Below are 24524 nucleotides of genomic sequence, written 5' to 3'. Positions count from 1 at the left end.
GAATCTCTTTTTCGTGCTTGGTCTTAAAGACAAAAACTTTTGCTGGCAGGAATACAGCGTATACATGATACATCCAAGTAAAAGATAAATTTACCATAAAGGGCACGATCATTTTAAAAATTAACAATTTTTAGGTACCGTTAAGACGCTCAAGGTTGAGCCTTCTCCCGGTTCGCTATCAGGTCCATCAGGATGGTTCAGGTTGTCATTTGTGCCGCAACTGCGAACTTCTCTGGCTTGATCATTGAGAAACAGGGAACCAGCTCCAGGAATATCAGATTGACTCAAGAGGGGAATCGCAGTGAAGCGACGAGGGATAAAGTGAACTTGTGAATCAAGGTGATTGATTTGAAACGAACTAGGTATTTATAGATTTGAGGTTGATGCCATATATTTTGCTGTTTGTATGTTTTATTTTCTGGAGCAAAACTGCGTTATTCCACGACTCTCGGTGATTACCTTTAAGTGCCTTTTCGGGTCTGGTCTCAATCACTAACTTAAGTTGTAATCAATTCAAGTTGTAGGGTGGAACTTTCCAGGATGGAAATAAAGAAATCTGTCAAGGCTAGTACTGGTTATGGTAAAAACAAGCCTGAAGGGAGCGATGAACGGGAATCTTCTTCAGAAGAGATTTGTAACTTAAACAATATGTGCTATTATATAAGCTTCTTTAAGAGTTCGTTGTTATTAAAATGCAGCCTGGCATGAACAGCTATTAGAAAATAAGAGATCCCAGTAAAGAAAACCTAGCAAGAGACAGCCAATGAAGTTGGAAATTGATGTCCTTAGGCTTCTGCAGACTGTACATGATGCAAGCGAAAACCATGGAATTCTTAAAGACATGCAAATAAAAGAAGGAGATGGGTTGGTGAAATTTAAAGCAATGACAGAATGCAAATATAAATACAAGGGAGATAAATAACTGAAAAAAAAAAAAAAACACTTAAGCCTCCATTCAATTACTCACCTTCAGTACATCCTTATTCTTTAATGATCCATATTTACGGATTTCCTAACTTCTAAATATACATGGAATTTCATAAATAACCAAACACTTACTTTCCTAAGTATCCTCACTCCTAAGTAATTTAAAGTTTCAAAATATTTTCGCTTACTTGTAATAACTTGCTTTGCTAATAAAAGTAAAGATTCCTAAACTGAGTAAAAGTAAAACTAAGAAACTACAAACTCCTAATACTATCTAATAACTAATTAGCTTTCATATCAATTAACTTGCTAAATAAGAACCCTGAAAGTATAACAAAGTACTACTCTCAGTTTTATCAGGATTATAGCAATTCATTGGATCCATAGATTTGCTAAATTATTTGGCCAACCCATGTTAGATTGGCTTTCTAAAGATCTATATGGCTAGTCTATAATTAATATTCAAAAATTATGTCTTCTGTTTGGAAACAATTACGAGCTGCTTCGTCAGCCTCCCCTAGCTTCATATAAGCTTTGTTGTGGATTTCAGGGATGCTCTTGCATAACTTATGATTTTTTTTCTTATAGGAGGAAGAACTAGAATGTGAATTTGAAGAAGTGCAGAAGGTTCACTGTATGATTTTGATTCTGTGTATCAAAATCCAATTCAAAGAAAAAGGTTGGCCGCACAAACAAGAACAACTACATTTGTGTAATTAAATTTACTTTATGGATTTTGTGAACTCATAAAGTTGTCCATGATCATCAGATCCATGATCAAAGGCCAATGGAAATCAGCAGCAAGAAGCCTGTTGGCAGGTTTAGGGAGGTTATTCAAGCACTTAAAAGGGTAAGTGAATGTTTCCATTAGTATCTCTATGTTTTATTCTCAATTATGTAAAAATATGCTATGGATAGGAAACAATAAATGATTGCTTAATTTAATGTAGCTTTTGGTTTCACATATCATCATTGTCCTTGCCTTAAATGGAGCTTTTAGTTTCACTGATATTAGAATATGTCTGCATAGTTCAATTTTACTGGTTTCTAAAAGTTCATGTAAAACAATAAAGGCGTCTTAGCTCTCCTGGTCATTCCAGGTAAAAGTTTGATTTTCTCCACATTTTTCTTGCCCCTTTTTTTGAAGGCAAATGGAGGAGCATTTCTCATAATTCCTTTTCTGCTACATTGTTTCTGCTTCTACACCAATCCCAACATGGCTTAAAGGTAAAAATAAGATTGTCTTGTTTCAACCTTGAATAAGCCTTGGTTCTGTCTAGGTTTAGATCTCTGACTTGTACAGACAGAAGAAAGAAAGAGAGGAGAAAAAGAAAGGAAGAGAGAAGAAAAGAATACTCTCCCAGTCAGTTGATCCATTGTATAGACTAGCTAATGTACACATGTATTGCATGTGGCAATTTCAGGTGATGATGATGATTTAGAACCCATCTTTCAAATCTTTTTACTTGCAGTTTATATCAATGCTTTCAACTTATGGTTGAACCTAACAACCAAATTGATTGACCTGTCACACTAACAACTTATTGAGCCTTTTTTTTTGTCAGCAACACAAAGAAGAAATTTTATTGATTAGAAGAATAAAGGGCAGATTACAACAAGAAGTGGTGAAAGGACATTCCGAAATAGGACTAGCCCCCCCCAAAAAAAAAGAAAAAACTACAAATGTTCCTAGTACATATTGTTTCTTTGAACCCCTTGCTTCGCTAAACTGTCAGCCAAGCTATTCGCAGATCTCCTAATCCATTTGATTTGAATATACAAATCCTTTAAGATCCATTTGAACTGCCCGGATTCAGTTTTGAGTTGCCAAATCACCTCTTCACCTTTCATCAGCCATCCCACTATAATCTTAGAATCTCCTTCAACAATCAGCCTATTAATGCCCATTTCTTTTGCTCTTTCTACTCCAAAAACTGCTGCTAGAAATTCTGCTTTTATCGAGTCCCCTTGTTCAATTGGGCCAGAAAACAAGGCCTGAATAGCACCACTCTCATCCCTGATTACCCCTCCAATGCCTAAGGCCACTTGGTTACCCATACTGCTGCCATCAAAATTCAGCTTCATCCACCCCTCCTGGGGGAGGGAGGACCAAACCTCCAAAATTTTCTGATTTTTAGAGGAAGAAACAACTATGGCCCCCCAATTCCTGAAAAATCCTCCAACTTAAAGTCCTTGAATAATTTCAGAGTTTTGACTTAGTGTGCTACTCTTAGGGTAATAATTTCAATAATTACTTCTTTGCCCCTCTCCTTTTCCTCAAAGGTTCTTAGGTTTCTTTCTTCCCAGTCTGTCCACACCACTGTTGCTCTTGTATATCTCCACAACAACCTACCCCTCCTTTTACCGCTTCTTAATACATTAGGGCCAAACAACCTCTCCAAACTATCAAGGGAGTCCCACCCAGATGCCGTAAACAAACGGGCAGGAGATTAAGAGATGGAAAGCAGTCTCACTATTCACCTTACACAAGTAACACCAGTTGGGGGATAGAGGCCAATTTGGTCTTTTCCTCTGAAGCTGGTCACAAGTGTTAATACAACCATGAAATACTTACCAACAAAAAGCATTGAGCTTCAAGTGGTTGAGCCTATTTACCACTTTGTTGCAAAATTGTTGATTCGGCCAACAAGTCATGGGTTAAACATTAATTTTCTTTCTATTTTTTGTATTTTTAGCCATTTCCATTATTAACAACAATAATTCTCATCTATTACACATTTTTGTTTAATATGATGAACATATAATACTAAAGACATGCCCAATTTTCTACAAATTTTATTATTATTATTTTTTCATTTTTATTATTTAATTTTTGACATCACAAGTTTACTTGTTTGCCCAAAGAGAAATGTAGTTCCAATCGCTTATGATAAATTTTTTCATCCTACGATCAAATTGGATGGTCAAACTGGTTGAATCTTCACTTAACCAAGATTTCGAGTTCATTTCACCATCAAGTTGTTTGCCTGCAAAAACATTATTTAATTAGACAATAACATGGTGAGTTTGTACCTACTACCCACACCTTACCCATAAGAAATTATAACAATACATAAAAACTGAAATAACCAAAATCGAAAATTTTGGTTCGGTTTTCAGTTAAAACCAAATCTTAATAATATATACTATATTATATATTATATATTATAATATATATTGTGAAATAAAATTTCATTATCTTACGTATTAATATATAAATATATAATATATTATATATTATATATTATATGTTACATATTATATATTATATATTAGATATTATATACCAAAGTTTGGTTAATTCGGTTTATTCAGTTAACCGAATTTCTAATTCTAAAAACCAAAACCAAAACCGAAATATTCAAAAACTGAACTAACCAAAAACCAAAAAAACGAATCCAAAATTTTCAGTTCAGTTTTTTGGTTTTAACCGAATAATGCTCACCCCTAGGTTAGAAACTCTCTTTTTCCTTATTTTTTATACTCCATTTCCATCACTAATAAAAGCATTTCTTATTTATCACACTTTTTTGTTTATTTTTGTATTTGTATCTATTTTTCAATGTTTCATTTTTTAATTATGACATCATGGGTAGACCCATTTGACTTGGATGATTGAACCATTGACTTGCCAATTGGATGAAAAAAAATGGTTTGATTCTAGTAAGTTTTAATGAGAGAGATTGAGAGTTAATACCTTAAGTATAGGTCTTAATGAGAGGGAATCATAAGATGGACTAAAAATTAAGTGATAATCCAAATTACATTTTTTGCCTTCATAATAGAAAGGAGCCAAATTAAAAAATAGGGTATTTTGGTCAAGAAAAGTCTAAAAATCTGGACCCCATTCATACTATTAGTAGTGGTATAGATGCACCTAACAAGTGATGATGATGATTTAACATCATCATATCAATTGATGATGCAGCATCGTCATATCAAATGATAATGCACGTGGTAATTTCACTTAACCAATTTTTTATGCAAAATAATGATGATGCATCATCATTATACTGATGTTTGCTTTCTCTTCACCATCATCATCATTATCATTATTATTGTTGTTGTTGTTGTTGTTGGTAGTAGCAGTAGTAGTTACTACTACTACTACTATTATTGTACATGGCAATTTAAAATGATGATGATGATGCTGATAATAATAATAATAATAATAATAATAATAATAATAATAATAATAATCTTATTAAAACCCATGTAACAACAATAAGTAATAGATGCATGATTTACTGTAGATTTATTGCCTTTTAACTTAAATATTTAGGTTTAAATCTTCTTATTGCCTTAACCAACAATGAGATGATCTTATTGGTTGAACTGCTAACCCACCATGGAAATACAGTTTCATTTTTAGGTCATTTTAAAATATAGTCTTTTAATTATACCATTAAAATTATAGGTAGATTTAATTTTCAATTTTTTTCATTAGAAATTAGTGAATTCAATAGTAAGAAACTAAAATGTTTTAAACATATGATTCAATGAGAAAGATTGAGAGTTAATACCATAAATATGTCTCAATGAGAGGGAATAAGATAAGATGAATTAAAATGTGACAATCCAAATTACATTTTCTGCTTTCATAATAAAAAGCAACCTAATTCAAAAACAGGGTATTTTAGTCAAGAGAAAGTTCAAAATCTAGGACAGCATTTATACTTTTAATGGTCGTATAAATGCATCTAACAGGTGATGGTGATGTAACATCATCATATTAAATGATGATGCAGGTGGCAATTTCATTTGGCCAATTTTCTTTACAAAATAATAATGATGATACATCATCATCCTTCTGTTGATATTCATTTTCATTGCATTATCATCATTACTACTATTACTATAGTACATGGCAATAATAATAATAATGATAATAATAATAATAATAATTTTATTATTAAAGCAACAAAGATAAGTAATCGAAGCATGGTCCATGGTTTAATGTCAGATTTACTGTCTTTTAACCTAAATAGTTAGCTTCAAATGTTCTCTTTTTTTCAGAAAAGAGGTAAAGTATTGTATTAATAACAAAAATTTACACCTCCACACCTACATGGCAAGGAGCAATGCCATTACAACCTTCACTTGGTTTGGTTAACAACTAGTTGACTTTACTGGTTGAACTGTTGACTTATTTGACCATGTAAATGAGCCATGGATAAGACATTAATTTTCTTTTTTTTGGTACTTTAGCCTTTTTTCATCACTGATAACAATTATTCTTTTTTTATGCCTTTTGTTTTATATAATGAATATATAGTATCATAGACATGCTCAAATTTTCTATAAATTTTATAAATGAGCCATGGATAAGACATTAATTTTCTTTTTTTTGGTACTTTAGCCTTTTTTCATCACTGATAACAATTATTCTTTTTTTATACCTTTTGTTTTATATAATGAATATATAGTATTATAGACATGCTCAAATTTTCTATAAATTTTATAATATTTTTATATTTTTATTTTTATCAAATTACATCACAACTTGGCTGGTTTGAATAAAAGGGTAATATGATTCCAATAATTTATTAAATCACTTTAGGCATTAAAGTGGTGAAGGTTGAATTAAGGCATCTTTCAAGAGCTGCATTGGAATGAAACTCTTCAAAAACCTTCATCAGATACTTAAAAAAAAAAAAAAAATCATCAGATCCTATTTGAGGAAGTGCCACCCCAACTTATAAAATTTCATGGTGAAACCATCCGGGCCAGGAGCCTTGTCTCCCTCTAATTGGGAGATGGCAATTCTGACCTCCTCTGTAATAGGTTTTTCTGACTCTTCAGCATCCTCCTTTGAAATTCTATTTATGCACAGGCCATCTAACCTCAGTCTTCTTCTCCAATGCTCTTTATGGAAATTAGAATAGTAGCTTACTATGGCTTCCTTGATTCTCCCCTCATCTTCCAGCACCTCTTCATTGACTTTAAACATCTTTATATTGTTCACTCACCTCCTTACAATTGCCATTTTGTGAAAGAAGGCTGTGTTGTTGTCTCCTTTCAACCAGAGGCACCTCAATCTCTGTCTCCATTTTACTTCCTCATGGACTGCCAACCTTTCCAAAGTTCTTTTTGGCTTCAGTTCTCTTTTTCCTACCTTCTTTGCTCAAGGGACTTCTTTCTTCCTCAACATCAAGATCAACTATTTGCTGCAAGTAATCTGCTTTTTCCCTCTCTACCCCTTTAAAGACTTCCTTGTTCCAGGTTTTGATTTTCAGCTTCAGTTCTTTTAACTTCAGATGAAAGATGTGTTTAGCTGATCCTGTGAGGATCGTTCCTAACCAAACTACCATTCCTGAAGCATCTCCAAAAATCCTTCCTCCTTGAGCCACATATGTTCAAATCTGAAGAGGGCATGAGCTCTGGGGACACCTCCATTGTCTAGTAGCAGAGGAGTGTGGTCTGAGAGGGGTCTTTGCAGAGCCGATTGTGAAAGTTAGGGGAAGCAATCTTCCCACTCTAGGGAAATTAAGAACCTATCAAGTCTTACCAGTGTGGAGACAGCTTGGTTGTTGGTCCAAGTGAAAGTAGAGCCTGCAAGGGGTAGATCCATCAGTCGGCCCCCACCTTTGAACCAGATCGGCAAAATCCCTCATGCTTCTCTCTTCTAACCAGCCCATTTGCATAGGAGAACCTTATTGTGTTCAAATCTCCCCTGATACACCAGAGGGAAAAATTGTCACCCTCCCAAAACCCATTAAATTCTTCCCAAAATCTAGGTCTTGCTGAACTTTTTGTAGGACCATAGACTGTAGTTAACAGGCCTGAAAAAGCATCATCCACCAGCTTTAACTTCAAAGAAACCAAGAAGTCACCAACCATTTTGAGAGAGTCTTCTACAGTTCCACAATCCCAGATCATCCACACCATTTTGTTGAGAAGTATATGTGTAAGAGGTCTGATGAATAATACCATATTGTGAAAGGAACTCTACAGCCATTATCAGATCTCGACACTTAAATAGAAATGTCAAACTGATTATAAATTTCTGTATAAAACAGTTAAAAATGGAAACCAATTCTGAACAATCTTTCATTAAATATAACCAAGTTAATGTAACTCAACTTTGATTGGACCTCAAACATTTGGGTGAACAAGAAGAAAAGGACTTGATACACTATTTCAACTCTTGGAGTAAAAGAGACTCTATGGTGTTTACCTGACTCACAACTCACAAGACTTGTATTCTAAAGTAGGAACCAAAGACTTCAGATTCTACAGCAAGTGATGACCAAGACAACAATGCCACTGAAATGAAGGGAAGACTAGAGCATTGTTTAAATTCCACCACCAGTGCCGAGATAATACAATCCTCCAGATTCATGCCCTCCACCAATCTTCTTCCCCATCTTTATATCCTAGGAAACACAATATGAAGGAAAGGTCACAAAACAATTAGGAGATTTTGTTAATTTACTAATAGACATTGTTATCCAGAAGAGAAGAAGGAAGAAAGGAAGAGAGAAGAGAGAAGAAAGACAGAGATTTGGAGTCACAAAAGGTGCTGGCGGCGCCAGCTTTTTATTATTTATACTAGGGCGACACAACTTAAAATTAAAAGGTGCTGAAAGTACCAAAGTACCGCTGCGGTAAGCCAGTACTAAACATACAGAATAATAACCTTTCAACACTCCCCCTCAAGTTGGGACATAGATATCAATCATACCCAACTTGTCACATAAATCATAATGTCGCAAGTGATGTAACCCTTTTGTAAAGATGTCTGCAAGTTGGTCTTCAGAACTGACATAGTGAGTTCACACTTCCCCTGTGACAACCTTTTCTCTGATGAAATGTTTGTCAACTTCAATATGCTTAGTTCTATCATGCAGCACAGTATTAGCAGCGATGTTTATGGCTGCTTTGTTATCATAGTAAAGAGTCATAGGTCCATCAACTAGAAAGCCCAACTCACTCAACAAATTCTTTAGCCACATAATTTCAGCCACTCCATGAGACATTGCTCAATATTCAGCTTCAGCACTAGGCCTAGCTACAACATTTTGCTTTTTGCTTCTCTAGGTAACTAGGTTCCCTCCTATAAAGGTACAATAGCCATTGGTTGACTTCCGGTCATTCAAGGATCCTGCCCAATCTGCATCGGTATACACTTCAACTTTCAAATGCCCGTGCTTTTGAAACAACAAGCCTGCACCTGGGAACTTCTTAAGATATCTGAGAACCCTTTCTATTGCTTCAAGGTGGGTAGTCTTAGGGGCATGCATGAACTAGCTAAGAACACCCACTGCATAAGCAATGTCTGGTCGAGCCATAGAAAGATATAGCAGTCTTCCTACAAGTCTCTTAAACTGTTTCACATCCTCAATGGGTTCACCTTAACAGTCTCCTAATTTGTGGTTAGGATCAATAGGGGAATCAACAGGCTTCACTCCCAATTTTCCTGTATCCTGGAGTAGATCTAGGACATACTTTCTTTGGGAAATGAAAATACCCTTTTGTGAGTAGGCCACTTCAATCCCAAGGAAGTACCTTGGAGGACCTAGATCCTTCATTTCAAACTGGGTAGCAAGGAAACTCTTCAACTTTATACTATCAGTGTTGCAATCCTTCCTTCCCTTCTTTTCACAAACAGTGTGTGATCAGATTGACACTGCTTGTATCCTCTTTGTTGAACTGCTACATGGAACCTACCGAACCAGGCTATCGGTGATTGTTTCAGGCCATATAATGATTTTTTTAACCTGCACACTTTCTGTTCATTACCTTGAGCCCGGAAACCAGGGCGTTGCACCATGTATACTTCCTTGCTTCATGGAACCTACTGAACCAGGCTCTCGGTGATTGTTTCAGGCCATATAATGATTTTTTTAACCTGCACACTTTTTGTTCATTACCTTGAGCCCAAAAACCAGGGGGTTGCACCAGGTATACTTCCTTTTCAAGGTCACCATTTAAGAATGCATTCTTGATGTCAAGTTAATGAAGGCCCCAGTCAAGATTAGTAGCTAAGGAGAAAAGAACTCTAATGGAGTTCATCTTAGCAATGGGTGCAAAAGTTTCTGCATAATCCACTCCATACACTTGTGTAAACCCCTTTGCCACTAAGCGAGCTTTATACCGCTCCACTGTGCCATCAGCCCTATGTTTTACTGTGAAAACCCATTTACACCCAACTGGTTCCTTCCCCTCAGGAAGATCTACAAGTTCCCATGTACCATTTTTATGTAAAGCATTAATCTCTTCCTTCATAGCACCTATCCATTCAGGTATCAAAAGAGCTTCTACCACATTCTTAGGAATAGGAACACTGTCAATGGAAGAGAAAGGCCCAAAAGGAAGGTGAAATGTTCTCATAGGAAACAAAGTGGGACATGAGGTGTTTAGTGGTGCAAGACCTAACACCTTTTCTGTGAGCAATAAGAAGGTTAAGGTCATCAGCAATAGAGGTATCAATGGCAATAGGGTTAGGAACATCAATGGGAACCAAGTTACCTGGTTGGGAAGGATCCACCCCCGGAGAGTTTGATGGCATTGGTGGTACAACTTCTGGATGCTCCACAGCTATACCTGTTCATGGGTCGGGTGGCCTGACGGGCCGGCCCAGCCCCCGGACGGGCTTGAACGTGGTTATAGGCCTGCAGGCTTAAATTCGGGCTAAAAAGCCCGGCCCGCAATAAATTCGAGTCGGGCTCATGTTTTGTCAAAAGTAGCCCGGCCCGACCTAATATTAGACTTAAAGTGAGTAATGTGATTATGTCCATTTGAATAAATTTTTTTATTTAAGAATGTAAAACTGTGTTTTAAAATATAAAAGAAAGGGGAAAAAAACCATCTTGTAGGCCCATTGTTCATTTAAATAGGAAAGAAAAACTATCTGAATTTTTAATTCTAATTTGAATAGGGAAAAATGTTTTTTTTTTATTAGGTCGGGCTTTGGGCTCGGGCTCGGGCTTCGGGCTTTTTATCAGGGCCGGGCTCGGGCCCAAGTTATAGGCCCATTGGTCGGGCCGGGCTCGGGCTCAGGCCTAGCATATTTCCCTTAATGACAAGTGAAAGCCCGGCCCGAGCCCGGCTCGGCTCGGCCCGGCCCATGAACAGGTCTATCCACAGCTCTTGAACTTGGCTGGCCTTTGTGACGTCGAAAGAAAACACGAAAGGGAGGAGGATCGGGAAGAGGAGGCAGCTGAACTGGTTTCTCCTCATTTTTACGCTCCCCCTGAGGAGAAACAAGGAAGAAAGGCTCACTCTCAAAGAAAGAGACATCCATAGAAACATAACATCTCCGAGAGATGGGATCAAAGCATCGGTACCCCTTTTGAGTGAGGGAGTACCCCAAGAAGATGCAAGGAATAGCATGAGGATCCAATTTTCCACGGGTGGGCGCCAGATTTTGAACAAAGCAACGACAACCAAACACACGAGGAGGAATAGAAAGTAGAGGAGACTTAGGAAAAAGAAGTTGATGTGGGGCTTTGCACTCTAACTAGCGAGAGGGCATACGGTTAATGAGATAGGTAGCACAAAGGACAACCTCAAGCCAAAAACGTTTCGGGACATTCATATGAATGAGTAAACCCCTGGCCACTTCAAGAAGGTGTCGGTTCTTTCTTTCGGCAACACCATTTTGTTGTGGTGTTCGGACACATGAGCTATAGTGAAGTGATCCATGCGAAGCAAAGAATTCCGTGAGATCATTATGAAAATATTCTTTGGCATTATCAGATTGGAAAATTTGGATCTCAGTTTGAAATTGGGTAAAGATCATTCGGTAGAAATCTTGGATAACTTTTGGTACTTCATCCCTGGTTCGCATGGGATATATCCATGTGTATCTGGAGTAATCATCAATAAAGGTAATAAAATATTTGTAGCCACTCTCGGACGGTAAAGTAACAGGGCCCCAAACATCAGAATGAATGATATGGAAAGGAAATTCAGATTTATTATTCTTTGAAGAAAAATGAGTTCTACAATGCTTACTTAATTGACAAGTTTGACATGTAAACTGACACTGACACTGACACTAACTTAAATAACTCTGGAAAACCAGCAATTTTAAAGACTCAAAAGACAAATGACCGAGATGACTATGCCATAAATAGACCTGACTCGTACTAGACTGAATCTTAGACTCTGTGACTATAAGACCAGCCTTATTCTCCAGCATGTAGAGTCCATCCACCATACGTCCTCTACCAATCGTCTTCCCCGAGGCCAAATCCTAGAGTACACAATAAGAGGGGAAAAAAGTTACTGAGCAGTTTAAAGAATTAGTGATATTACTAACAGAGAACAAATTAATAGGGAATTTTAGGACATGTAAGACATTAGTCAGGGTGAGGCCAAAGGGAAGAGAAATGGTTCCTTGACCAGCTATGGTGGAATATGAATCATCAGCTAGTCTCACATTGTCTCTTCCAGAGAAGAGGTGGTAGGTTTGGAAATAAGTGGACTTACCAGTCATATGTTTTGACGCTCCAGAATCAATTATCTAAGGAGAGTCAGGGGAATGAGACAATCATCAGCTAGTCTCACATTGTCTCTTCCAGAGAAGAGGTGGTAGGTTTGGAAATAAGTGGACTTACCAGTCATATGTTTTGACGCTCCAGAATCAATTATCTAAGGAGAGTCAGGGGAATGAGACAATAAATGGAAAGTTATGGCAGAGTTACCTAATGTAGACGCAAATGAAGTTGAAGGAGGAAAAGAATCCATCTGACGAATTGCTCTACCATAGAGTTCTAAATGGTCACGGAAGGAATTAATAATATCCTCTCTCGGGTCAGAACCAGAAGTGTGTTTGAGTCATAGTAGTAGTAGGGGGCTGATTTTCCTGAGAAGCCATATTTTCTGTGGTGAACTTTCTTGGACCTTGCTGTCCTAACTTCTTATTCAGATCTGAACCTTGCTTCTTGCTTAATTCCTGGGCCCATTTGGTTTCCCACGAAGATCCCAGCATGTTTCACAGGTGTTTCAGGGTTTCTGGTAATGGGTGCACCATAGTTTGTCTTTGTCTTCCACCCTTTTTTGAAGGTCCCCCTTCTTAAAAAAAATTCCCCCACCTGTAGAATGTAGTAACATTCCCTTTTGCTACCTACACAATTGCATCCCCTCCGAAGTTGTTCATTAAATTTCTTCTACTTTCTTCCGACTGTACTAACGCATAAACCTCCTGGACAGATGGAAGATCCAATGCTGCCCAGGATCTGGACTTTGATGGATTCATACACTGGATTCAAGCCATGGAGAAACGCAAACACACTTTGTTGGGAAACAAGCTTCTTGTATGCTTTTGCATCTTCATCACACTTCCAGCCTACACTCTGATAGTGATCTAAATCCTTCCAGACGGAGGTCAAATCTGAATAGTACGCAGAAAGGTTCCTCTCCCCCTGTTTACAAGTGGATGATTCTTCTTGTAACTGATAGATTTTTGCATAGCGACGCAGTTTAGAATAGGTCGATCTTGCCTGCTCCCAAATCTCATAAGCCGTTTCAGCCCACATAAAGTTCCTTCTCACCTGAGGTTGCATAGACACCAAAAGCCAAGACATAACCATGCTGTTTTCCTAGTTCCATCTGTCATACTCAGCACTCCTGGAATTCGGTTCTTTAATTCTCCCATTTATATACCCTATTTTTCCCCTTGCAGTAATGTATAACTTGATCCCCCTCAACCATTCTAAATAATTCAAGCCATCCAGGGGTATAACAGCCATAGGGAAGGATAAATCTATACCCCCACTTATTCCGCTTTGCATTGAGGAGATTCCAGATGTGGCAGAGTTTTCACCACTCATAATCACAACTTCAGGTTACACTCCAAGTGAACACAAAAAAACCCAAAAAGAAACAGCCAAACACCCCAATAAAAATCTTTACACCAGGGAATTAGAGACAACCACTCCCTTCCTTTTCCCTGTTTAAATCCCAGTTCTTCAAACCAAATCAGCTGCTGTTACAGAACTCACAGGTCATCACTGGCCTACCATAAATCAGGTGTGGCTGCTGTCGCAGGATATACAGGTCCTCTCTTGACCTACAAATCAAGTGTGGCTGCTGTCGCAGCATATACAGGTCATCCCCCGACCTACAAATTCATCAGAAGGCTGCTGTCACAGCATTTAAAGGTCATCATCGACCTACAGTCTGTTACAGGGATCAGCCGATCCCACAAAAAAGGAAAGAAGAGGGTGCTGCTTGCCTCACATTAACTAACTGAACCTATTACAGGTTCTGTTCTGGCACACGACCAGAAAAAAATAAAAAAGAAGGGGAGAGAGAGTACTTCACTCCAATCTGAATCTGGATCTGGATCTTCAATAAATCTCACTGTAGCTGGCGAAGGAAGAAGACAGAAAGGTTTGCTCGTTCTCTTCTTTCAGATCTGACAGTCCCGCTTTGATACCATGTTATCCAGAAGAGAAGAAGGAAGAAAGGAAGAGAGAAGAGAAGAAAGACAGAGATTTGGAGTCACAAAAGGTACTGGCGGCGCCAGCTTTTTATTATTTATACTAGGGCGACACAACTTAAAATTAAAAGGTGCTGAAAGTACCAAAGTACCCCTGTGGTACTATACATACAGAATAATAACCTTTCAACAGAAATGAAGTTGAATGGAGAGTTTGGAACATATAGAATAGAAGATAAAGAAAAGGATGAGTGAGGAGAGACATCATCAAACTAAGAACAAGAGTAGAACCACCATTAGCAAGAGTAACAGACTAAGAGGGAGAGGAATGAGAAAGGGGAGTAAACACACTTGCTGACCTGGTCATATGATCAGAAACACCAGAACCAATGACCCAGATCAATGAATAAGGGGACTAGGAAGCTAAACAGGCTATACTTGAAGAAGCAAAAGTGATTGTAGTAATCTAATTTTGGGTAGCAAATTGGAGGAATTTGTTTTAGCCTTTACGTGGAATATTGACTATCTCCTTCCCAGTAGCACTTGTTGATGTCGTTGTACTTGACTGTGGAATAGAATTATCCCCACAATCATTATTAACCATCACCTGATTATCCCAACAAGAAGGGGGTGGAGATCATAGCAAAACTACAAAAATTGACTGCATGTCCATCCATCCCACAATAAGTGCACTTCCTTGTTCTCGATCACCACCTCTACCACAACCTCCAATATGTTCACATCCACCAAAAACACCTTGATTATTCTGGTCTCAATCTTGAAAGTAATCATGTTACATCAAACTGCTTCTTTAATTTCTTTTGTATTTTGATATCTGAATTTCAAGGCTGATAGGTATCAAATTCATTTCATATGCCTTTAAGGCTGGCATAGTAATCCTCTACACTCGTATCACACTATTGCAACTCAAAAGTACTCTTTGGAACTATTGATATATGTTATCCTTTCCTGAATACAAACCTCTTAGCATGCTCCCAAACCTCTTTGGATGTATCAAAAAACATAAAATTGGCATTTATCTAGGGTTCCATGGTATTCCACAACCACATTAATATTTGAGCATCTTCTTTCTCCCAATCATCATGCTCACTACCATCCATTGTTGGTTTCTCATTCATCAAATACTTCAATTTCCTTTTTTTGCCTTAAGGAAGACTTCCATTGACTTGGACCAAGGTATATAATTTTCTCCATTTATCTTAATTGTTGACATCTGTAATCCAAATATTTCAAATTGAACCATTGTGTTGGACTTATTTTCACCACTAGGTCCACTACCAGATGCTTCCATGATGATCTTCTAACAGTCAAACAAGGGAACAATAACAAAGTGGGAGAAAATACACATACTACAACAACAATCAATCTAACATTTTTTCTATGCTGTCACCCCACTGTGACAATTAACCAAACACCTTTCAGACAAAATTTTATGGTGTCCTCACCCTACACCACATCCATAAGGTTTCAGTAATATACTGTTCTCTGAACACACCGCAGGCACCACTGTAGCACATCTAGAGTGCACTTCAGCAAACCCCACAGCACATAACCCTCTTGGTAACCAACAATTAGAGGACTTTACACCACTACACACACCACCAACCTGTCACCAATGGTGACACTAAAGAGAAGAAAGACAGGAGGTTGTAAACCAGAAAATCCCTACTAACCTGTCTCCCTTGGTAGAAACAAATCAAAGAATGTAGAGCAAAGCCCAAAGAAGTGATCACAGCCTTGGAGAGCCCTTCCTAGAGCTCTGATACCATGAAATAAGCCTTGGTTCTGTCTAGGTTTAGAGCTCTGACTTAGACGAACAAAAGAAAGAAAGAGAGGAGAAAGAATAGAAGAAGGAAAGAAAAGAGTACTCTCTCCCGGTTGGCTGATCCATTATATAGATATCCCTTAAACATCCAATGACAATACTGAATGTTTGGCGTGTAACTATTTTATGAAAGACTGAATGAAAATTACCATTTCCAATAAAAGACATACAATGACAATACTGCCCCTCACTAAGTGTAGGGACAGCCACTTAAACTAGGACAAACTGTAATAGAATAACAAGTATAAAATAATGTAAATAGATTTATCAAAAAAATATAAAATAATGTGAATAGACTAGAATACCCCTGATGGCCTGAGCATCTCTTCTTAACAAACCATAATATGCAATACTATGACTACGGTAGCTACTAGGCACCTGATATAGGACTGATATAATCCAACGCTAGAATAACAACAAATTTAAAGAAAAACTAAAATGTAAATGATGATCTCAAGGGTTTAAGTCCAAGGTTTGGGTTTGTAGGAGTGGAGCATGTTTAGGGAAGGTGTCTGAGTTTCTGAGAGTTTGTCTAGGGCTATATGGCTGCATGATGTGATTAGGAAGCTAATTCAGTATTAAATTCTAGAGATCTTTTTTTTTCTGCTGAAGTTAAATTATAGAGAGTTAAAAATAAAAAAAAAAATGCTATTTTGAGATTGAATTTGGAAAGGTTCTAAGATGGTTTGGCACAAAGACAGAAAATTGGAAACTTTTGAAAACTAGGGTTTTAGTAGGAATTTTTTAAAACCATTTTAAAGGGATGAGAAGGAACCTAAACTTTTGTAAAGTGTGTGAATGTTGAGAATTGAAGGGAATTGAGAGATGACTCACCTCAGATCAATTTGGTCCTTTAGTTGATGTTGTGTGGTAGCTTTTCATTACTTGTCTCTAGTTTTTTTATGGCTGCAGGCTTTTGGGAATCACTCACCAAAAGTCAAATGAACAAAATAGAATAAGCTCCTAAATTCATTACCCATGTTTTTGCAAGACATATATGGTTTGCCTAGGTTCAGCCAATCTCCCTAAGCTAAGAAAACCCAAAAGTACTATCCTATCACCCATACTCCAACTTAAAAAAAAAAAAAAAGAATTACAAATAAAAAAAAAATCTTATAAACAAAACTGAACTACCACCTCTCTCACTGTTCTCAATGGAAAACCTATGACTCTGGTATTGTTGGAGAGCCAACAACTCTCTAACTCATAATCATTGTTCCCTACTGTATTTTCTTCAATGTTTGTCTTGAAGTGGTTCAGAATGTGTCCTTTCCTTGAGAAATATCAAGTTTTCTAGGAAATAAATATATTATGAAGAATTGGATTTCTGACAATGAACTGAAGCCTACTGAAGTAGATGGGACTTGGGAGCAATAGTTGTGTTAGCGTAGGGGTATTTCTGTCTTTATACCTTGATTGATGTTGCTGATCTGTAATGTTGTGTTGAAACATGTGCTCTTAACTTAAGTAAGGGCACATAGGTCTTTCTAGTCATGTTTTAATAATAATATAAATACTTACTGGCCGACTGGAAGAAGTCATGTTGACTCTTTCAGTTCGAACCAGAATTCTCTCTTCTCTCTTTCTTTATCACTTTTTCTTCTTCTATATAACTGAACTCAGTCAGGCCGAACTCTAAGGCAGACCTGAATTATAACATGGTATCAGAGCGAGGTTAAATCTGCCTAGATTTCTGCTTGCCTAGGGTTCATTCTCTGCGCACCCTATCTAGGGTTTTCCTCTTTTTTTTTCTGTGTTCGATTGGAGATAAGGGAAAGGGCCGAAAAGGAGTGATCGTCCTCTTCCCTTGGGGGTCTCTATGCCTCCAGTCAGGTCGTATGTGGTCGGTTGCTGTGATTTCTGAGATCGCCCTCTCCTAGTAGAGGAAGAATAGAGGGCCGAACTGTGTGGGCAGTGGCTGTTGTGTGTGAAGCGGCTGTTGTGTGTGGACTGCTCTCCTGCTCGCATGGGTGTTACTTTAGCGATAAGGTAAGAGATTTCAGTGCATGATATCTGTTATGGATTAAATAGGAGGTGTGTTTCAGACCATTTGCTAGGGTTTCGGCCAGTAAGTGCTAGGGTTTATGTTGGTTTCTTTGTGCATTTTGAAGGAAGAGATATGATCATATAGTGGTGAGATTTCAGGTAGTTGTAGGAGTAGGGTTTGTGGTGTGAGCACACTTTTCAGCAACAACAAGTGCTGAAATCAGTGTGACAGGTGTGATCTAGGGTTTGTGGTGTAAAGAGCACACATTCCAGCAACAATTAGTGCTGCAATCAGTGTGACAGGTGTGACCTAGTGGTGTGTAGTGTGCAAATCTCAGTGATAATAGAATTCAGCAAGTGTGCAGAATTGGTGATAACATAATGGGAGACAATAATGATTATAAACCTAGTGTGATGATGCCTACAGACTACCTGAATGTTCAGATGACCTCCATTAAGTTAAATGGAGAGAATTATGTGCCTTGGGCTAAATCCGTTGAAGTCTTTCTAAAGGCAAAGAAGAAGGTAAAACACATCAGAGAGGAGAAACCCTCCTCTGACTCTCACGAGTATGAAGACTGGGAGCAAGAGGACGCTCAGATAATCACATGGTTGTGGAACAGTATGGAACCCAGGATTAGTGTGAACTTCATGTTCCTTGATACTGCCAAAGATGTGTGGGACCATGTGAAGAAATTGTATTCGGGGCAGGACAATACAACTAGAGTTTATCAGCTTTATCAAGAGTACTTTAATCTGCAACACGGCGACTTTTGCTCACTCAGGTATGGCTTGTCTGGCATCTACACCCAATCCCTGGATCATTGACTCTGGAGCCTCCGATCACATGACTGGAACTCCAGGTGTGTTTTCCTCCTTATCTCATTGCTCAACATCACAATCTGTCACCCTTGCTAATGGTTCCACATCCTCAATTTGTGGTGTTGGTAATGTTGACCTAGATCCTGTATCCCTCTCATCAGTTTTGTATGTTCCTAAATTGCCTTTTAACCTTATGTCTGTTAGTAAGCTGACCAAATCACTTAATTGCTCCATTACCTTTTATCCTTCTATGTGTGTCTTTCAGGATCTCAAGACGGGGATGAAGATTGGTGGAGGGCATGAAGCAGGTGGGCTGTATTATCTTGACGGTGGTGGTGGTAGAACTTCAACAGCTCTCCAGTCACCTCTTTCTCCTCTCCAGTGGCACTACCGATTTGGTCATCTGTCGCTCAAAGTCTTGAAGTCCTTGGTTTCGTCCTTGAGTCAGCTTTCTGTTTTGGATTGTGAGTCGTGTCAGTTTGGGAAACACCATCGTGTTTCCTTTATTTCTAGGGTTGATAACCGTGTGTCGAGTCCTTTTTCTTTAGTTCATTCAGATGTTTGGGGTCCTTATAAAGTAATGTCATATAATGGATACAGATATTTTGTCATTTTTGTGGATGATTTTTCAAGGATGACGTGGCTCTATTTAATGAAAGAAAGAAGTGAATTGTTTACCATTTTTCAAAAATTTTATGCTGAAATTCGTAACCAATTTGGTACCCACATCAAAGTTTTTCGTTCTGATAATGGCCGCGAATATTTATCCTCATCATTTCAGGAATACCTAGACCAACACGGCATTATACATCAGACCTCGTGTACCTACACCCCACAACAAAACGGGGTGGCTGAGAGAAAGAATCGCCATCTCCTTGAAACAGCAAGATCCCTAATGCATCACATGCATGTTCCCAAACCTTTTTGGAGTGATGCAGTGCTTACCTCTTGTTTTCTGATTAATCGGATGCCCACGTTCATCCTTGATGGTCAGTCTCCGTTTCAGGTCTTGTTTCCCACTTTGTCTCCGTTCCCTTACGCCGAGAGTTTTTGGGGTGTCTGTTTTGTCCATAATCTGGGTCCCGGGAACGACAAGTTTGATGCCCGTTCTCTCAAGTGCATCTTCCTTGGCTATTCTCGGACCCAGAAAGTGTATAGGTGTTACCATCCTGGTTCTCGACGGTTCTTTGTGTGTGCTGATTTTAGTTTCTTTCCACTTCACAGTTCCCAAAAAGGCATTCTTGTTGATGCCCGTTCTCTAATTATGTTTCTCTTACTCACCTTTCCACTTCCCATCGCCAGTTTGTTACCTTGTTATCATCAGTTATTGTTCCTAAAGATGTCCAGGAAGCCCTTGCCTCTCCAGGGTGGTGCCGTGCCATGGAAGAAGAACTCTCAGCCCTTCATCATAATCATACTTGGGACTCACTGCTCTTCCTCCTGGGAAGCAAGCTGTTGGTTGTAAGTGGGTTTATACGGTTAAGTATCTGCCTAATAGTAGTGTGGAACGCCTGAAAGCGTGATTAGTTGCAAAATGGTACTCCCAAACCTATGGCATTGACTACACAGAGACCTTCTCACCGGTTGCTAAGATAGGGTCAGTTCGTGTTGTGATCTCTCTTGCAGCCATGTATGAGTGGCCACTATATCAGCTTGATATCAAGAATGCCTTTTTGCATGGTGACTTACTCGAGGAGGTCTACATGGAGCAACCTCCAAGGTTTGTTGCTCAGGGGAAGGATGGTAAGGTGTGCAGACTAAGGAAGGCTATATATGGGCTTAAACAGTCTCCTCGAGCATGGTTTGGTAGGTTCAGTGAGGTGGTAAAGAAGTTTGGCATGAAACAGTGCAAAGTTGACTATTCTGTATTTAGTCATGACTCTCCGGGAGGAAAAATACTGTTGGTGGTGTATGTAGATGATATTGTTATTACTGGGAATGATAACATTGGTATTGACAGGCTGAAGACTTATCTGCAAGATCACTTTCAGACAAAGGATCTGGGTAAACTGAAATACTTCTTGGGGATAGAGGTAGCGAGATCCAAGTATGGGATTAACCTGTGCCAAAGGAAGTATGTGCTTGATTTGCTGGAAGAAACAGGCTTGTTGGGTGCCAAACCAGCTGAAACACCCATGGACACAAATACCAAGCTAAGTAGTGATATGGGTGAAGTGTTTGAAGACCCTGGTAGATACCGACGACTTGTGGGCAAACTGAACTACCTAACCATTACCAGACCAGACATCTCATTTGCAGTTAGTGTGGTAAGCCATTTCATGCAAAAACCTTTGATTCCTCATTGGAATGCGGTTCTGAGAATTGTGAAGTATCTTAAAGGGGCCCCGGGTCGCGGTCTGATATACAAGAGTGGGGGAAAACTTGAAATAGAAGGGTATTCTGATGCTGATTGGGCTGGTTCTATGTCTGATAGGCGGTCTACTACAGGCTATTGCACGTTTCTGGGAGGTAACCTGGTGACATGGAAAAGTAAGAAGCAGACGGTTGTGGCAAGAAGCAGTGCAGAAGCAGAATATAGGGCTATGGCGCACACCGCTTGTGAATTAGTGTGGCTAAGGAACCTTCTACAGGAAGTAGGGTACAACATTAACACTCCAATGAAGCTCTATTGTGATAATCAGGCTGCAGTTCATATCTCCTCTAATCCAGTGTTTCATGAAAGAACCAAGTACATTGAGGTTGACTATCACTTTGTGAGGGAGAAGGTGCTGAATGGAGAGTTAGACACTACACATGTTAATACAGGAAATCAGTGGGCTGACTTATTTACAAAAGGCTTGAGTCGGGGAAGAGTGGACTACATATGTAACAAGCTGGTGAGTATATATCATATACTCACCAGCTTGAGGGGGAGTGTTAGCGTAGGGGTATTTCTGTCTTTATACCTTGATTGATGTTGCTGATCTGTAATGTTGTGTTGAAACATGTGCTCTTAACTTAAGTAAGGGCACATAGGTCTTTCCAGTCATGTTTTAATAATAATATAAATACTTACTGGCCGACTGGGAGAAGTCATGTTGACTCTTTCAGTTCGAACCAAAATTCTCTCTTCTCTCTTTCTTTATCACTTTTTCTTCTTCTACATAACTGAACTCAGTCAGGCTGAACTCTAAGGCAGACCTGAATTATAACAAGTTGCAAATTACAGACATAATGTTGCACCAGGAAACAACAATAACAACAATATAAGAACAAGCATTGTGTCCCATACAAATACCGATGAATATGATAATCATCTAAACATCCATCAGTGTCTCATCCCTAGTGACGGCATAAATATTTATTTCATGATAGGCATACATTATATATAGTAATTTCTGTTACATATTGTCTACTTAATAACTTAATAAATTGGAACTTAACTAGTGCTCAATGAAGCTCAATGAAGCTCAATGAAGTATTCGTGATATAACTCTGCTATATCATGGGAATTGAAATCTGATGCATGTACAGGGGTTGTTACTAAGCAAGACAAAAATGAAAAATATGGATTTGTGGACATGTCTATAAAAAATTAAACTCTATTAAAATAAGGTTTCAAAGTTTATCTTTGTTACTTGAAGTAGCATTCTATAGGGAAACTGAAAGACTGTTTTGGATCAGATCTGACCTTTTTTTCCTGTTTTACTTCTCTTGTGTCAGAATACAATTTTTGTTTTCCCCTTGCAATGTGATTGCTTTGTCAACCATGATTTCTTCTTCTTTATCTGATGAGCGAAGAGTCTGATCCCTGTTGTTTTACTTTTACTTTTGGTTTTGTCCATCTTGCTAATGAGAGAGAAATCAATATAAAATAGAGGGTTGCAAAAATTAACCAGAAAAGGACATTTTCATAGAAGTTTGCAACGTCCTTGCATACCATTTGGTATTGCCTGTCTTGCACAAAAGAAACAGATGATACTGGGGTTTTGAGCAGAGAAATTACCAAAAAATCTGGGGGGTTCCACTGAGTTTCATGGTTCACGTACAACTTGTCACCCAAGTGTTATTTTTGGTGGGGGAATTTATTTCACATTGTTCCTGCCAACCTACTTACAGTGTCTCACTGCTTTCCCAAGCATCTCACACCTGTAGATTTTTTGCACTGTCTCTTCCACAAAAACTACACTTTCCATGGTAATTAAATGTATCATAACAAGTGTATTTGGGGCAAGGCAATTAATTTCACATTTGTAGATTACTTGTAGTCTCTTGGACACTATAATTTCCATGGTCATAAAAGGTAGAAATTAGAAGTATGTCTGTGAACCAAAGCAGAATCAAAATTTGAAAGGTTTGGTTTTTTTTTTTTGAAGCAGTAAAATATAATGTAATTCTTTAATTCATGTCTAAATTAATTTATTTAGATGTGGAATTGCAAATTTCTCTTGTAACCTCATCAAAATTATGAGGCACTTAAGCAGAAAAGACAATATAATGTAATCAATCATATAAATTTAGACCAATGCAATATTGCAGCAAACCAAAAAATGCAACACAGATAGAAGTTGCTATGGGTTTATGAAACTTTTGCATAAACCCATCCTCTTGCAGGTTTTCCATGTTAAGATCTAACTCCCAACCTTGCCATTATTATGCAAGCATCTACTTTTTGAGCTAGTACAATGGAAATCTCATTTTTATGCATCAATTCAACTTTCTACCTTCGTTGGAAGAACTTTTCTTGTGTTATTTTCTTTTATAGGTTCAGGAAGAGATATAGTTTCTTATTTGAGACAGGATTTCCTGCTGAGACCTGAGAGAAAGGTGATTCTCTATTGTCATGAAATAAGAAGCTTTTTAGAGATTTGTTTTAGAAAAAATTTAAAGTTTCTGCCTATTTTGTTAACTTTTGGGCTTTTTAAGTTTTTATAGGAACTACAGAAGTTGATAAAGAAGTCAAAGGATCCTAAAGTTATTGATGAATTAAATATCAGATTTCTTGGATTCTATGGCAGATGATTCCCTTGGCAGTAGTATGCTGATCCATTTGGAGGGAGAGAAATGGAAGGCCCTTTGAAGTCTTTCATCTCCAGTTGAGAAGATTTGTGGAAAGGTAGAAAGGCTGATAACAGATGAGCTTCAGTCAGCAGTGCTTTCATAGGGTTTACCACCGTATACTTTGGGTTAGTGACACTTAGCCCCCTGAACTTTCATTTGCAACAAAGACCCCCTGAGCTTTTAGATTCTAACATCCCCCCCCCCATTAGCATTGCATCAGTTAACTTCAAAAAAAAAAAAAGATTCGCATTTGACTGTTATGTGCTTGTTAAACATTTCTAAATCCCCAAACTACCCTTAATTTGTTGGACCATTTTGCTCTCCTTTACATGCTTGTGTATGTATGTTTCTTGCTTCTTTCTCATAGTCAAATGAGCAAAGCATAGATCAATTTAATTATCAATGAAGGTGAGATCAACTGGTTTTCCCTACCCATTTTCGCCATTTTGAAATGACATCCTTTCGACCATACGAATCCTAAAAGGGCATTTTAGTAAATTACCATCCTCTGTTAATCCATTTCCGCCACGTAGTAGACCTTTCATAACCACT

General features: G+C 38.1%; 1 long non-coding RNA gene across 2 annotated transcripts; it reads left to right on the top strand.

Moving 5' to 3' along the window:
- The first annotated feature begins 183 nt into the window (after nucleotides 1–183).
- LOC104596169 (uncharacterized) lies at nucleotides 184–24283 on the top strand. 2 transcript variants are annotated; one of them, XR_735001.3, is made up of 5 exons: nucleotides 184–339; nucleotides 1516–1606; nucleotides 1697–1777; nucleotides 23677–23738; nucleotides 23930–24283. It is a non-coding gene; the product is annotated as an uncharacterized LOC104596169 (long non-coding RNA). The 2 variants fall into 2 exon arrangements; XR_735002.3 differs by having other exon boundaries at nucleotides 201–339; nucleotides 23847–24283.
- Nucleotides 24284–24524: the final 241 nt, after the last annotated feature.

The sequence above is a fragment of the Nelumbo nucifera genome, chromosome 1 (genome assembly GCF_055504915.1).
Source record: "Nelumbo nucifera cultivar China Antique chromosome 1, China Antique-T2T, whole genome shotgun sequence".
Classification (NCBI taxonomy): domain Eukaryota; kingdom Viridiplantae; phylum Streptophyta; class Magnoliopsida; order Proteales; family Nelumbonaceae; genus Nelumbo; species Nelumbo nucifera.
Note: the sequence above shows the minus strand (reverse complement) of the source record. Positions and strands in the feature narration are given on the sequence as shown.